Source organism: Myotis lucifugus, unplaced genomic scaffold, assembly GCF_000147115.1.
Source record: "Myotis lucifugus unplaced genomic scaffold, Myoluc2.0 scaffold_259, whole genome shotgun sequence".
NCBI lineage: Eukaryota > Metazoa > Chordata > Mammalia > Chiroptera > Vespertilionidae > Myotis > Myotis lucifugus.
In genome coordinates, this window is record NW_005871307.1 from 1,131,912 (window position 1) to 1,138,235 (window position 6,324).

The window sequence follows — 6,324 nt, forward strand, 5'->3', positions numbered from 1 at the left end:
GTTAGGTAGCCTGGAGGCAGCGAGGGCGGAGCAGCACTGGCTTGGGGGTCAGGCACAGTCGGGCTGGGGGCTGGTTTTCTCTCAACTTGCCCAGCGCTGCTCATGTGACGGATCCTCTCTAAGCTCCAGGTTGCTCATCTGCAAAAGGGTGAGTATTGTACATGGCCCATGGGGTTCCATAGGAGCAAAGAAAGTAACCCATGTAAATGCCATTAATAAATGCCAAACACATTTGATCCCCTATTTATTCTCCTTAAATATACAGCCCAAGGACTGAAAGTAAACCAAAACCACCATCAGAAAAAAAAACAACAAAAACCACCGAAGCCTGTTTTTGTCTGTATTTTACAGAGACTTCTGAGTGGAGACAATTCCTCCTGAAAATCATGCTTTTCACCAACATATAAAAAAAAAATAACAGCTAATGAGTGGGTCATTTTCTTTTGCATTTTACCAAACAGTGATCTTTATTTTAAGAATAGGATGTTAGCGTGACTCAAGTCTGAAGAGAAACAAGCTCCATCTGTCCTCTGGTGTCCGTGGACAAAGTCAAAGAGACTTCTCTGGTGGCAAGTCCTGGCAGGGGACCCGGTGAGCGATGACGCGGCCGATCCCAAGCCTGGCTCACTCGGAGTGGTTTCTCTCCTCTCCCTTTCCTTAGGCGCACCCACCGCAGCCCTGTCCTGGCTGCACCCAGATAGAGGCCCGCACGGGGCATGCACATGCAAACCTCTGCCTTCCAGGAAACCAGCAAACTTCTTCCCTGGGGTTGGTTCCAGTAAAAGGTGGGGCTCAACTGCCTGGGCAGGACGCCCACATGTAATCCCAGACTCAGCAGCCACTTTCTTTTTTGGTTTGGGGAGCTCAATTATTCACTTTGCCTTGGTTTTCCATCTTTATCATGAAAATAATAGTCTTACCTCTTCTATAAGTGTGTTCTGGGGACTAAAAATTTGGGAGACGTGGCTGTTTCGTATCCTAATGGGTGGAACACAGAAGGAATGCTAAATACCACGTTGGCGTTACTGTGGGTGAACCTCCAGCCTGACCACTCAGTAAAGCATGTTCCTAGGAGTCTGGTTCCCACCACTGCTCACAGCCATTATGTGTAGTGGATAATCCTTCTCATTCTCGCTCCTCCTGATTTGGGTCTGTGCAGCTGTTTCCACTCTGCCTCTGGAAACAGCCCTCCTTTCCACTGGGCATCCAGCCTTCCCCACTCTAACCATAGCACCTCATCCTACCCCACTCCTATTGGGGACCCCAGGCAAAGGCCTAAGACTTGGGCCTGGCCAGTTATGAGAGCCCATCTACCTTAGCCTGGGTTTCCCCAAAAGCAGAGTGTTACAGGCAGTAGTTTATTTGGGAAGAGGGTCCAGGGAAAGGGTGAGGGAAACAGGAAAAGTCAATACAAAGAGGTGTTATCAAATTGCCCACCAAGGCAGATGCCTGGAGAAAGACCTTGCTGGTGTGTTTGGAGTGCATCTCAGAATCATCCGCCTGAGGGATGAGTGACAGGAGAGGGATGAGTGACAGGAGCATTTGTGTTGGTCCCTGCCCCCACCCCATTGGCCCCAAGTTCCAAGTTGAGCATATTTGAGTGGTGGGGGAGGTCCTGCAGATGTCCCTCACCAGGGTTCAGGAGAACTGCATTGGGAAGCTAGGGGCATCCCAAGTTGGGAGGAGGAACATGTGCAAACCAAAGAATCCTGACTGGTGTGAGTGGATTTAGCACTAAGCAGGCCCGCAGAGCAAGGATCGGCAAGGAAGGGATCACACCCGTTGGAGAGGAACATTCTGCAAGTGACAACAGTAAAGGAGCCCTTAAACTTGTACTTGAAGACCAAGAGCTTAAGCCTCTGATGATTGCAGTAACTTTTCTATGAACATATTTAGACAACCAGGAGCTCCCAGACCAAATCTTATTTTAGTAGATATATTTCTCTATAGTTTATAAAAATGAGGGATTATTTCTTACTATCTATTTAACAGCCATCTCAACATTTTATATTAAGTATGATCCAAAGAATACCATTTAATGAGATGATTTATGAAAAAAGTGTGCCAGGGTCAAATATTGATAAATAGTGTATGCTAGGACATTTCCTTGGTTCTATTAGTCATTTTTTTCTAGTTCTTTTAAATTTCTAAAATTGGAATTCATTTTATAATTAGTGTGCTATGTTTCCTTACTTGCTGTTATGGGTTGAATTATGTCCCTTCCTCTCAATTCATACTAGTATGTTGAAACCCTAATATTTCAGAGTGTGGCTGCATTTGGAGATAAGGCCTTGAAAGAGCTTATTCAGTTAAGAGGAGACAGTTAGAATGGACCCCATACAATCTGACTTGTGTCTTCAAAAGAAGATATTCAGGCACAAAGAGATGTGTATACAAAGGGAAGACCAGGTGAGGACACAGAGAGAAGGTGGCCGTTTTCAAGGCAAGGACGGAGGCCTCAGGAGAAACCAACCTGCTTGCAGCTTAACTTGCTTCCAGCCTCCAGAACTGTGAGAAAATAAACCTCTGCTGCTTAGCCTCCCAGCCTGTGGGGTTTTGTTGACAGCCCTCGCAGACTAAGATATTTCCCATAAAGCTGTTATTAACCAATGACACTTTAAAAATGACAGCAGTTCAGAATCTGGGAAACATGTATCTCGGGAGCATCAATGATGCACATGAACATACCGAATTTTCTGGGAAAGCCTGCAGCCTCTTTAACTCTAACCCCTGCTCCCACGCTCAGTCACCATCCAGAAACCCACCCTGAGTAGCACAGCACGGACACATCTGTAGAAAGCCTCAGGGAAACAAATTGCTCTCAGATGCCTTTTGAGCAATGGATTCGAGTAGGAGGGTTGAAAATACCATTTCTTGGAGGAGTAAAGCTCATTCACGCATGGTGCCACCAACAAGAACTTCTATAACTTGAAGGTCAAGAATAACAGAAAAGCTCATTTATACTGTTCCATCAGGCACACATCACATGATGGAATAATCAGGCAGTCCCCCTCACACATTTCCCAGATGCACAAATTTCAGTTACTCCATGGTAACGGGAGTTAAATAACACCAGCCCCCAACAACACGGTTCCAAATTCAGTTACCACAGTACCTTAACTGTACGTAATTCATCAAGTACAACCCTGCTGCTGCTCCCAGGCCACAGGTCACTACATAAATTACAGACATGCGTCATGACCAGGGACCAATCTTGACACTTCCTTCGGAGTCCGTGGGTGACTGGTCACCGTGCATCTGTTATCAGTTCACACTCAGGCAGCAGAGCATGTAGCTGCGTGGCCTCTTGTCTCCCGGTGATAAACCCACGGGACATTTCACAGAAATGGATAATCAAAAGAGAGAAACAAAAAAGTGATAAGGCTGGAAGTGGAAGTTTAATCAGACGTTAACAGAGTTGTAGAGTAATACCTGCTGATGCTGCTGTTGTTAGAGAGATTCTACATACAGCCAATGAACTTAGTGAACTTGTTGAAATAAGTGAGGAAAGTGGTTGTGACAAAAAGAATGAAGATGCTGCAAAAAATAGTCCATATTAAAGGAACTCTTGGAGATATTTCATGGCACTAAAAGTGTAAAAAAAATTGAATGTTGGAAGCTGACCCAGATTTAGAAAGGAGTATGACAATTCACCAAGGCATAGAAGAGAGGCTTGGTCCATACTATAAGCTTTATAATAAAAAATCACTGTTTAGAACTCTGGAAATTTTTAACAAAGAAATAAAACATTATTTCTCAGTATTTCTAATGTTTTATAGTATGCTGTTAATATTCATTTTGCTATTTTACAATTTTCCTTATATATTTATAACCAATGATAAGAGAGTTCTTAATGTTTTGACAAAATTTTGAAATTCAGGGAAGAATCTTATTGATCATTGATCATTATTATTGAGATTGCTTTGCACAGTTTCAGCGTGGCCAGTCCCACACTACTGTGCAAAGCAAACATTACTTTGTAACACTATGATGTTAAAAAGTAAATTCCTGTTGTCCTACTCTTAATTATTTGACAAACATTTTTGAAGCTACCATGATTAAGTTATATAAGGGACCCAAATACCAAGGTTAAACATAGCTTAAGTAAGAAGGATGGCAAGTATCTATACTAATAAAAGGGTAATATGCTAATTAGACCAGATCTACCAGACATTTTCCGGACGTCTGACTTGCTTCCAGGCAAAGCCACAGTGGTGGGGACTGAGGCAGAGGCAGTTAGAGGCAATCAGGCCGGCAGGGGAGCAAGCAGTTAGGGGTGAGATCAGGCCAGCACAGGGAAGCAAGCAGTTAGGGGGCAATCAGGCCAGCAGGTGAGGGCAGTTGGAGGCGATCAGGCTGGCAGGGGAGCAGTTAGGTGGCGATCAGGCTGGCAGGAAAACGGTTAGGGGGCAATCAGGCCGGCAGGCAGAGGCAGTTACGGGTAATCAGGAAGGCAGGCAGAGGTGGTTAGGGGTGATCAGGCAGGCAGACGACCGGTTCGGAGCCAGCGCTCCCGGATTGTGAGAGGGATGTCCCAGATTGGAAAGGGTGCAGGCCAGCCTGAGGGACCGCCCCCGCCCATGCATGAATTTTGTGCACCAGGCCTCTAGTGCATTAATAATGGTTAATGCTATTATTGACTGATTGCTTTCCATGTGCTGGGCACAGTGCTAAATGTTTTTCTTGCAGTGCATGGCCTCCTAACAACCTCAGCACAAGTGGACCTTTCCAAGGACCACAGAGGAGTTCTGATGGCTTAGATCAAGCATGTCAAACTCAAAGGCTAACATGGGCCAAATAAACAAGGTTTAAGTTTATGTGGGCCACAAAAAAACAAAAGCTTCAATTTTCATAGAAACATAGGTTTATTTCAATAGAGACATGCTGAATACAAAGGGCTGAAATTAATGAGTCATTGTTAACATAAAATAATAGAAAATTTAAATAAAAATTAATATTTTTTTATTGAACATTAACTTACCAGACACTGAATAACTGCACAAATTAATAAGTGTAATGCAAATAAACCTATTTTTCTTGTTCTCCAAAAGCGAAATATTTTCTCTTGCGCACACCAAACAAGTCAGTCCAAGACTAATGGCATGGCAATCAGCTGCTAAAATATTCGCTGCTAGTATTAGTGGAGAGAAATGGTGAGCCTGCACATAAGATGCATAAAGGAAATGAACGCAACACAATTATAGTAATCAGTCATTAGCAAACATTGTTCATTATTAATAATCATGTGTAACAGGATATTATAAAAATTAAGTTATGAAATTTTTATTAAAATGTTTCTTACATACCTTTATATTGACTGGGCCACAAAAATATTCGTTGTGGGCCGCATGTGGCCCGGGTCCTGTGAGTTTGACATGCTTGGCTTAGATGAAGGGAGGCTCAGCAAGGCCTTTGGGAACCACGGAGATGTCACCCTTGTGAGCTCAGGCTCTGCTTATGCTCAGTGCCCTGTGCTTGTGGCTCAAGATAGGCCTGGCCTGCAACACAGCACCCATCTTTCCTTTCCACACTTACAAGCCCCAAGGCAGGGGCCAAGGAGAATGTGAGTCATAAGACAGGTGCTGCTTATATGGGCCCAGGACACAGCAGTGTCCTGCCATCAGGAAGATGGCAGATCTTTGAATCAACCACTGCTTTTTCATGGTCCCACAAGATGCATGAATGTGTGGGGAGTTTTTGAACTGAATCTTAGGCAGGTGTACTCCCCATTTTCCCATACTGATCTAATTTCATGAGAGCACATTCATGCAGTGAGTTGCTGCACAGGAAGGAATACCTCGCATGCTTTCTAATCTATTCATTAGGACTTAGAAAACTCCTTTGGCATAAAAAATATAAAAGGATCACCTAACTTTGCTGCATATTCAAAAATGATCAGTGCTAATATGATACCTTTGTTAGACCTCCTGCTTCGAGGCAGTCCCTTTGAGCCTATTTAGCCTCTTTTTCAACTATAAGGTTAGGTATTTTTTGTTTGTTGTAGGCAAAAACATTTTCTAATGTATGGAAGTCAAATATCAAGGTGTCGGCAGGATTGGTCCCTTCTAAAGCTTTCCTCCTGGGCTTGTAGTCGGCTGTCTTCTCCTTGAGTCCTCACCAAGTCGTCCTCTGTGTGTATGTGTGTGTGTCTCTTTATTTGTCCAAATTTCTTAGCCACCCCTATTTTCTGATTCAGCCACATTCTGAGGTAGTGGGGATTAGGACTTTAAAATATGAATTCAGCCCATAACATATATAAATACTAGAGGCCTGGTGCACAAAAATTTGTGTACTCGGGGGGGGGGGTCCCTCAGCCCAGCCTGT